The sequence below is a fragment of the Phoenix dactylifera genome, chromosome 9 (genome assembly GCF_051530095.1).
Source record: "Phoenix dactylifera cultivar Ajwa chromosome 9, Ajwa_hap1_PhDact_Kaust_v1.1, whole genome shotgun sequence".
NCBI classification, from domain to species: Eukaryota; Viridiplantae; Streptophyta; class Magnoliopsida; order Arecales; family Arecaceae; genus Phoenix; species Phoenix dactylifera.
The window spans coordinates 22,533,860-22,544,738 of record NC_143198.1 but is presented as its reverse complement, the minus strand read 5'-3'; the positions used below and the strand labels follow the sequence as shown (position 1 = coordinate 22,544,738).

At 38.2% G+C, this 10,879-nt stretch overlaps 1 long non-coding RNA gene across 1 annotated transcript; it reads right to left on the bottom strand.

Annotated features, from left to right (window-relative positions):
• Window positions 1-6,650: 6,650 nt before the first annotated feature.
• LOC149752884 (uncharacterized) lies at window positions 6,651-10,879 on the bottom strand. Its single transcript, XR_016396466.1, has 2 exons — window positions 10,556-10,879; window positions 6,651-10,069 (listed from the first exon to the last, which is right to left on the bottom strand). It is a non-coding gene; the product is annotated as an uncharacterized LOC149752884 (long non-coding RNA).

The window sequence follows — 10,879 nt, the reverse complement described above, 5'->3', positions numbered from 1 at the left end:
CCTACTTAGCATCATTTCTGGTCCTTAGACTTAAGCCACCTTCTTTCCAACTCAAACCAGCAGTCTTTTCTCTCTCTCTCTCTCTCTCTCTCTCTCTCTTCTGGGCCCAAGAGAATCGGGATCCCGATACGCAGGGGGCGGGTGGAAGCCGGGCACCGGGGGAAAGGGGGGTGGGAGGTTGGGGAGGAAAGAGTAAGGGTAATAACGTCATTTCAAATTTTTTATTTTATTTTTAATTAATATAAATATGATTTTTTTAACACCGTTAAAACAACCGTTATATTAGGGGTATCTGTACAATAACAGAGTTTTATGAGGGTATGCATGCAAATATTAATTTTGAAAGGGTATTCACGCAAAATTCGTTATTTAGAAGGGTATCCATGCAAAAAATCCTATATAATTCATTAAATCCTTTATTATAATTGTGACATATTAGATTTTTTTAAGAGTAATTGATTACTAATTTTGTGCTAGCTAAACAATTATTGTGATTGAGATCAAATATGTCAATTTAATGAATTATATATTAAAATGATTTATTACCTTATTAGAATAATTGATTGCTAATTTTGTGCTAGCAAAATAATTATTGTGATTGAGATCTAATATGTCAATTCAAAAAATTATATATTAGAATGATTTATTACTTTACTAGAATAATTGATTGCTAATTTTGTATTAGCAAAACAATTATTGTGATTGAGATCTAATATGTCAATTTAATGAATTATACATTAAAATAATTTATTACCTTATTAGAATAATTGATTGCTAATTTTGTGCTAACAAAATAATTATTATGATTGAGATCTAATTTATCAATTCAATGAATTATATATTAGAATGATTTATTACCTCATTAGAATAATTGATTGCTAATTTTGTATTAGCAAAACAATTATTGTGATTGAGATCTAATATGTTAATTCAATAAATTATATATTAAAATAATTTATTACCTTATTAGAATAATTGATTGCTAATTTTGTGCGAGCAAAATAATTATTGTGATTGAGATCTAATATATCAATTCAATGAATTATATATTAGAATGATTTATTACCTTATTAGAATAATTGATTACTAATTTTGTGCTAGCAAAACAATTATTGTAATTGAGATCTAATTTGTCAATTCAATAATTAATTATTATGTATTAAAAAATTTCTAAATTTTTTGTTTGAATGGAATCTAGGAATTACTCCTTGAGGAGTACAAATGGAGGTATGATAAACTTCTTGGAGGTTAGGCAAATTATTATCTTTTTTTTAGAATAATTGATTACTAATTTTGTGCTAGCTAAATAATTATTGTAATTAAAATCTAATATGTCACAATTGTTATAAAGAATTTAATGAATTATATATTACGAACAAAAATAAATAGACACTTCTTTGGATTGTTAGCAATAAATAATTCATTAAATTCTTTATTACAATTGTGACATATTACATTTTTTTTTAGAATAATTGATTACTAATTTTATGCTAGCTAAACAATTATTATAATTAAAATCTAATATGTCACAATTATAATAAAGAATTTACGAATTATATATTGCTAACAATCCAAAAAAGTGTATTTTTATTTTTGTTAGTAATATATAATTCATTAAATCCTTTATTACAATTGTGACATATTAGATTTTAATTACAATAATTGTTTAGCTAGCACAAAATTAGTAATCAATTATTCTAAAAAAAGATAATAATTTGCTTAACCTTCAAGAGGTTTATCATACCTCTATTTGGACTCCTCAAGAAGTAATTTCCAAATCCCATTCAAACAAAAAATTCGAAAATTGGTTAATACATAATAATTAATTCATTAAATTGACAAATTAGATCTCAATTACAGTAATTATCTTGCTAGCAAAAAATTAGTAATTAATTATTCTAATAAGGTAATAAATCATTCTAATATATAATTCATTGAATTGACATATTAGATTTCAATCACAATAATTATTTTGCTAGCACAAAATTAGCAATCAATTATTCTAATAAGGTAATAAATCATTCTAATATATAATTTATTGAATTGACATATTATATTTCAATTACAATAATTATCTAGCTAGTACTAAATTAATAATTAATTATTAATAATTAAGAAAATTTAAATAAAAAATTCAAAAATTGGTTAATCCATTATAACTTTAGGATGGTGGACTCAAAGCCTATGAATGACCAAATTCATGATTTTAAAATACTGATCCACTAGCTTAGGACTAATGGAACCAATTGGATGAATCATTCCAGGTAGCATGTTTGATAGATAAACTACCTAATTTCTGATTTGATTTTGCTAAGACTCTAAGCTATACCTAAGGAGGTCTCACCCTAATCCAACTTTTGAACTTCATTAGAATTGAAGAGCAGCATAGGCTCAGCAGTAAAACCTTTACTAGACACAAAAAATAATGCTTATAATGTAGAGGCCCCACATAGAAAAAATTAGAACCGATCCTACAAAAATAAGCATTACAAAAAGAAACCCTACCACCCTACAAACCGTAACCACCACAATGGAAAACCTATCCAATCCCAGGAGCAGAAGAAGAAGAAAGAGGAAAGTGGTGTTCGTTTCTGTTATGTGTGTGGTCGGACCAACCATTTGTCTCCCTAGTGCTTTTATAAGAAGACTGCACCTCTTTAATCCAAGAAAAAAGGTCCACACACAACCAGTGCTCAAGTCAACATAGTGACTTTCAGCGCTGGCTCCTTCGAGACTACTTTCAGGTCTGTTTCTTTCATTCCTGAAGTTAACATGTGAGGATCTTAGTGTTATTTTGATGTTTACAAAGCCATTGAGGCCATATGGAAGTGCTAATGCCATGACCTCAATTGATCTAGATCATAAACACTTAAGGAAGAAAGAAGCGATACATTCTTGATACATTCTCAATACACTGTTCATATACGATTAAAACAACTCTCAAGAACTCATCTAAGGACAAATTATTTAGAAGAACTTGAGAAAAAAATCTAAATTTCAGTTTGACAAAGTTAAGAGTGAAGTTTTCTTGTTAAGGGGCAATTTTATCTTTTTACTAGTCAAAGAGATGAAACTTGTATGTGCCAAGCATCCTAAATTAATTGCAATATCTTTTATTGGTTTCATGTGCTAAACTAACCTTGAGATGCAGAAAATCAAGGTTAGAGTCGACCCCAGAAAGTTTGGAGTCGACTCTGATACATATGGTACACTTGGCACACCATTAGCAAGCTTGGCACACCATTGGCGCACTTGGTACAGACCTAGAGTCAACCCCAGAAGAATTAGAGTCGACCCTGGCATATTTGGCATGCTTGGCACAGGCTTCAGGCCGATCCCAGAAAATGGCACTATAGCTCGAGTCGACCCCAACAAGTTTCACAAGAGAATTGCTCTCTAGATTGCCTGTCAGAGTCAACCCCAGCCAAGCTCGAGTCGACTCTACTGTAGCTCGAGCCGACCCCAGAAAAGTTCGAGTCGACCCCAACTTGAATCATCAAAAAAATGTTCTCTCGATTCCCTGTCAGCGTCGACCCCAGCTAAGCTCGAGTCGACCCCACTAAAGCTCGAGTCGACTCTAGGAATATTCGATTCGCCCCCAGTTTGGAACAATAAAAAACTGCTCTCTGAATTTTCTGTCAGAGTTGACCCCAAGGAAGCTCGAGTCGACCCCAGCTAGTGGCATTGTAGCTCGAGTCGTTCCCAGCAAAATTCGAGTCGACCCCAGCACGACTAACAGCATAACGGCTAGTTTTGCAGAAGTACATTTTAAGGCTTCAACGGCTATAAACGGCTAGTTTCTTCAATCCAACAGCCATAAATAAATTTTTAAGGATTAGAAAAGTATTTAAGAGCCACTATTCATCAGGAAAAGATCTTTTTGTGAAATTAAAAGGGTGTATTCAAGAGAAAACAAAATCCTAGAGTTCTTCATTCATTGCTTCATTCCAAAATCTGAAAGAAGGTGGTTGAGCAGATTTCAAGTAACTTCAAGAGCTTTACCAACCCCTTGAGGAGTGAAGCAACCTTGGCAAAGAAGAGAAGAATATCTACAAAGCGATAATTATTTTCTTTTCTCTTCTTTGAGTGCATACTTGTTTTATTTGCTCATTTAGGAGCTTTAAACCTCTTATCTCTTATTCCTTGTAAGGTTTGTTGGTGAGCCTGTAAAACCAATGGTGTAGGTTATTGGTGAGCCCGTAAAACCAAAGGTTAGGTTGTCACGCCCCGAACCCAGCACCCGGGTCCGGTACGCGACCGGCCGCATGAGCCCTAGAGCAGTGCCCTAAAGATCATGCAAGGCCTACGTTTAACAAAATTCCAATAAATCCACGATTAATTTAATAATTCAAATAGACAAGTCCGACGTATCCAAATAAACAAATTAGTTCAATTACAAGATCTTCAAATGTTCATCGACATCAAAGAAGGACAGACAAACTAACTAGCTAATGACTCTAATACTTGCACTCTGCGCCCATCCCATCCAAATCTAAGCATCCTGCAACTCTGATAAAAAGAAAGAAGAAAAGGGGGTGAACTTTACAGCCCAGTAAGAATCCCTACACATCCACACCAACACAATAATAATAAAAATTCTGAAAACCACGACAAGTCAAAGCACATATCATGAAGTCATAAACCGGCTATCAAAGCTCAAATAATCGTTACCAGTATGTACATCAATCATCAATAAAAGTCCAGCCACACAAGAAATATATAGCATATGATAGCTCATAAACATGTATTATAGTTTCAATGTCTTTTCTTCAACTTGATCCGGTTTAATTATCTTTCCGACTTTGGGTCAAATCTCGGTCACATTTCTCAGCCTGTGGTGGGGCAACCAAATTATCACATTTTCAGCCTGTGGCGGGGCCTGCACATTATAGTTCCACATTTCTAGCCTGTGATGGGGCCTGCCAAAGTATCACATTTTCAGCCTGTGGCGGGGCCTGCACATTATAGTTCCACATTTCTAGCCTGTGAGGGGGCCTACCAAAATATCACATTTTCAGCCTGTGGCGGGGCCTGCACATTATAGTTCCACATTTCTAGCCTGTGAGGGGGCCTACCAAAGTATCACATTTTCAGCCTGTGGCAGGGCCTGCACATTATAGTTCCACATTTCTAGCCTGTGAGGGGGCCTACCAAAGTACCACATTTTTCAGCCTGTGACGGGGCCTGCCATAATAATAAGATAAACCCAAAGTCCCTTTTCATACAATCCAGTTTACATCCACACATCAATTCCTTTATATTTATTTCCGGCTTTAAACTAACCACGGTCACGTTTCCAGCCCGTGATGGGGCAACCAATATCACATAGTTAGTTTAGTGCACCACATCCATCAGTCCAATTATGTAGGTGTAAGTTATGCGCATGCATGCATCTATCATTATACCAATCACAAGCAGAGACGATCAAAATACAATTTAAATATAAAAACCATTTTGTTTTGCCTGGATCATAGCATATCAAACATATATATATATATAGTGCAAAATATTTATATCATGTAGGATTGGCGTACAAGGATTCTTACACTTTGTTGAAAGCTCAGACAACCAGTCACCCGCCCTCACGGCGATCTATAAACCGGAATGCGCAGGACTCTGCTCAGCGTCCTCTCGTCCAAAAGATTGTTCCCCTACAGAATCAAGTCATCATTAAAATTTATCAAAGATATATGATGATCTAGGACCCCCTGTTTGATTCCTCTAAAGGGTCCTCTAAGATCAAACATCCCAGGACTTCCTAGAATCCACAAAGCAATGCTCTCCCTAGATCCATGTGTAGAGAGAGAACCCAATTAGAGAGAGAGAGGGAAATATAATAAGAAGGGAAAGGGAAGAGAAGCCCCAAATAAAACTCTCTCTCTCTCTCTCTCTTCTTCATTCTTCCCGACGGTAAGGGGGAGGTGCTCGGCAGCAGGCGGCCCACGGCCGGCGACGCTCCCTGGTCGTCGGCCTGTGTGGTGGTGCCGGCGGTGCCACGCCCGGCGACGGCCGGCCGGAACGAGAGAGGAGAAGGCCGAACAAGGCATCGGCTTCCCCCATCAGTCTAGCGGCTTGCCGGCCGGATTCCAAGGCGACGGTGGCCCAAAGACAAAGGAGAAGGAGGAGACGATGCTTACCTTGCCTCCGGCGAGTTCCTCCGGCGAGATCGGTGGAAGAACCCGTGAGCAACTCCCTCGGATCCAAGCTTCTTCACCCGTCGGAATCTTCGACAAAGGGAAGTGGTCTTCCTCCGCGGCCGGCCGAATCCCGGCGTCGGCGCTGGGTCTCCTCCGGCGATCGACCTCACGCCGCCGCCGCGCCCTCTCCCCCCCCTCTTTTTTTTTTTGTGTGTTTCTTCCCCCCACGATCGTGCCTAGGGCACGATCGTATATGGTGGATGGGCCCGGTCTTTTCGGGCCGGCCCATCCACCCCTTTTTTTTTTTTTTTTTTTTTTAGGGGTATTACATACTCTCCCCCTTAAAAAAAATTTCGTCCTCGAAATTAACTTACTTGAAGCCTCAAATTTTTTTTTAAAAAAAAAAGATTTGCATCCATTATATCATCCCTGAGATTTCAAATAGTCTCCCACTCGGAGTACCTACCCACAAGATTTGACATACAAAAATTACAGCATCTCAAAACTTAATCCTTTCTATTTACCACACGTATTAAGTTCTTTTGATCTCCTTCAAAAGAATTCCAAATTCCCAACCTTGGATTAAACTGTCATAATTATATCCCAAAGAAATTAATTTCTCTTAATTCTACCCAGAGATCATAATTGGCTTAATAGAAATAGGAGAAATCTTTAGTATCAAATCCTCTTAATATTCTATAATCATTTTTCTTTTCTTTCTCCCACATCATTTCAACAAATAAGAGATCCATGTTAAAACATTCCAAGTCTAAGACCAACCAAGGAATCATCAATCGTAAATACTAAATTTAACATGCCCAAGATTCTCCCAAAAGTTGTCAACAATAGAAGAATCCACTGGTGAGAATTACATAGCTACCTTTAGATCATCCATAGAATCAACACCATTCTCCTTTACTAGAAACTAACTCAAGTGTTCCATCATAATACCTTTTACATCAAATATTAATGTCCTTAACCAATTTCAAAATAACTCAAACCACCACACTTCCGCTGTGCACTCTGATTTAATCCATTAAATACTCTAAGGTCTCTAAATGATTTATGACCAAAATATCACTTTGCACTAGGAATAAGAAAATCCAGATTTCAAAACTTTAATTGAAATTTATGTAGAAGATACTAACCATAACTAACCCTCAAGCCATTAATCAAGTTTAAGGTCACTACATGATCTCCACAACTTAGAATCCAAAATATCCAGATTTAATTAACTCTGGATTTCTTAGCAATTCAATTACATAATTTAGATTAACCTTCCTTCCAAAAGAATTTACTTCAAATTCAATGGGTTAAAAATCATTGAGCCAATATCACTATGATTAGAAATTAACTCTATCAACCTTCAAATCTTTCTTCACCAAGATTCTTAATATGTATGATCAATGCTACATATGATAACTCACATAAGCATCTCAAAATCTAAATCTCTACTCAATGGCAAAGATTCCTGGTTAGATCATAAATCTACACTTTAGTTCAAGTTAACACATCCAATAGTCTCCAACAATTATAAGAAAAATTCAGTAGCCCAATCCAAATATATGAATTCAATAATTAGAATTTCCCCATCAATATGCCAACTCAATAGCCTCAAAATAAAATCAAATATATCAATAGGAAATAGACCTATTTGTAATATCCAAACATGCCAATACCACATACAGATTCACATACATATTCAACTTCGAAGAACATTCTTTCCAATATTATGAAATCTTCTTAGCTCACTCCAATACTATGGAAGATCTACGTACAAATCCCACTCTAATAATTAGCAGCAAAACCAAAAGTACGATTACATCATAACCCATATCAAGTTTGAACTTCCAGGTCATTTAAATAATATCTGAATATGGTATAACCGATATGCCATTGTTGACCTTCGTACAGTTATTTTAGGTCAAACCTCCTTTTTTTTTATCATGATCAAAGACAATTTATACTTTCCTTCCACACTCATCGAAAACCAAACCCGATGCATACATTTTATCACTATGCCCAGTGATCTTACACCCTAAGCACCGAATTTAATTGTCACGTCCCAAATGATCATAACCTTAAGCTATGATATTTTTCTGTCACGATCCCTAGTGATCTTAAACATATGCTCAGATTCCAACTGGTCACATTTTCCAATAATCTTAAACCTCAAACTTTAATGCCACTAAGGCCACAGTCCCTAGTGGTCTTAAACCTTAAACTCTGATATCATTCTTGTCACAATCCCGAGTGATCTTAAACATATACTCAAATTCCAATTTTGTCACTATTCCCAATGATCTTAAATGTCAAACTCTAATGCCACTAAGGCCACAGTCCCTAGTGGTCTTAAACCTTAGATTACAATATCATTCCTGTTACAATCTCAGGTGATTATAAACCAAGACTCTGATAGTTTTCCTATCATAATTCCCCACTCACACTCACCTAACCCTAAAGCCTAGGATACATTAACCTTAAGCTCTGATACCACTCTGTCACGCCCCGAACCCAGCACCCGGGTCCGGTACGCGACCGGCCGCATGAGCCCTAGAGCAGTGCCCTAAAGATCATGCAAGGCCTACGTTTAACAAAATTCCAATAAATCCACGATTAATTTAATAATTCAAATAGACAAGTCCGACGTATCCAAATAAACAAATTAGTTCAATTACAAGATCTTCAAATGTTCATCGACATCAAAGAAGGACAGACAAACTAACTAGCTAATGACTCTGATACTTGCACTCTGCGCCCATCCCATCCAAATCTAAGCATCCTGCAACTCTGATAAAAAGAAAGAAGAAAAGGGGGTGAACTTTACAGCCCAGTAAGAATCCCTACACATCCACACCAACACAATAATAATAAAAATTCTGAAAACCACGACAAGTCAAAGCACATATCATGAAGTCATAAACCGGCTATCAAAGCTCAAATAATCGTTACCAGTATGTACATCAATCATCAATAAAAGTCCAGCCACACAAGAAATATATAGCATATGATAGCTCATAAACATGTATTATAGTTTCAATGTCTTTTCTTCAACTTGATCCGGTTTAATTATCTTTCCGACTTTGGGTCAAATCTCGGTCACATTTCTCAGCCTGTGGTGGGGCAACCAAATTATCACATTTTCAGCCTGTGGCGGGGCCTGCACATTATAGTTCCACATTTCTAGCCTGTGATGGGGCCTGCCAAAGTATCACATTTTCAGCCTGTGGCGGGGCCTGCACATTATAGTTCCACATTTCTAGCCTGTGAGGGGGCCTACCAAAATATCACATTTTCAGCCTGTGGCGGGGCCTGCACATTATAGTTCCACATTTCTAGCCTGTGAGGGGGCCTACCAAAGTATCACATTTTCAGCCTGTGGCGGGGCCTGCACATTATAGTTCCACATTTCTAGCCTGTGAGGGGGCCTACCAAAGTACCACATTTTTCAGCCTGTGACGGGGCCTGCCATAATAATAAGATAAACCCAAAGTCCCTTTTCATACAATCCAGTTTACATCCACACATCAATTCCTTTATATTTATTTCCGGCTTTAAACTAACCACGGTCACGTTTCCAGCCCGTGACGGGGCAACCAATATCACATAGTTAGTTTAGTGCACCACATCCATCAGTCCAATTATGTAGGTGTAAGTTATGCGCATGCATGCATCTATCATTATACCAATCACAAGCAGAGACGATCAAAATACAATTTAAATATAAAAACCATTTTGTTTTGCCTGGATCATAGCATATCAAACATATATATATATATAGTGCAAAATATTTATATCATGTAGGATTGGCGTACAAGGATTCTTACACTTTGTTGAAAGCTCAGACAACCAGTCACCCGCCCTCACGGCGATCTATAAACCGGAATGCGCAGGACTCTGCTCAGCGTCCTCTCGTCCAAAAGATTGTTCCCCTACAGAATCAAGTCATCATTAAAATTTATCAAAGATATATGATGATCTAGGACCCCCTGTTTGATTCCTCTAAAGGGTCCTCTAAGATCAAACATCCCAGGACTTCCTAGAATCCACAAAGCAATGCTCTCCCTAGATCCATGTGTAGAGAGAGAACCCAATTAGAGAGAGAGAGGGAAATATAATAAGAAGGGAAAGGGAAGAGAAGCCCCAAATAAAACTCTCTCTCTCTCTCTCTCTTCTTCATTCTTCCCGACGGTAAGGGGGAGGTGCTCGGCAGCAGGCGGCCCACGGCCGGCGACGCTCCCTGGTCGTCGGCCTGTGTGGTGGTGCCGGCGGTGCCACGCCCGGCGACGGCCGGCCGGAACGAGAGAGGAGAAGGCCGAACAAGGCATCGGCTTCCCCCATCAGTCTAGCGGCTTGCCGGCCGGATTCCAAGGCGACGGTGGCCCAAAGACAAAGGAGAAGGAGGAGACGATGCTTACCTTGCCTCCGGCGAGTTCCTCCGGCGAGATCGGTGGAAGAACCCGTGAGCAACTCCCTCGGATCCAAGCTTCTTCACCCGTCGGAATCTTCGACAAAGGGAAGTGGTCTTCCTCCGCGGCCGGCCGAATCCCGGCGTCGGCGCTGGGTCTCCTCCGGCGATCGACCTCACGCCGCCGCCGCGCCCTCTCCCCCCCCTCTTTTTTTTTTTTGTGTGTTTCTTCCCCCCACGATCGTGCCTAGGGCACGATCGTATATGGTGGATGGGCCCGGTCTTTTCGGGCCGGCCCATCCACCCCTTTTTTTTTTTTTTTTTTTTTAGGGGT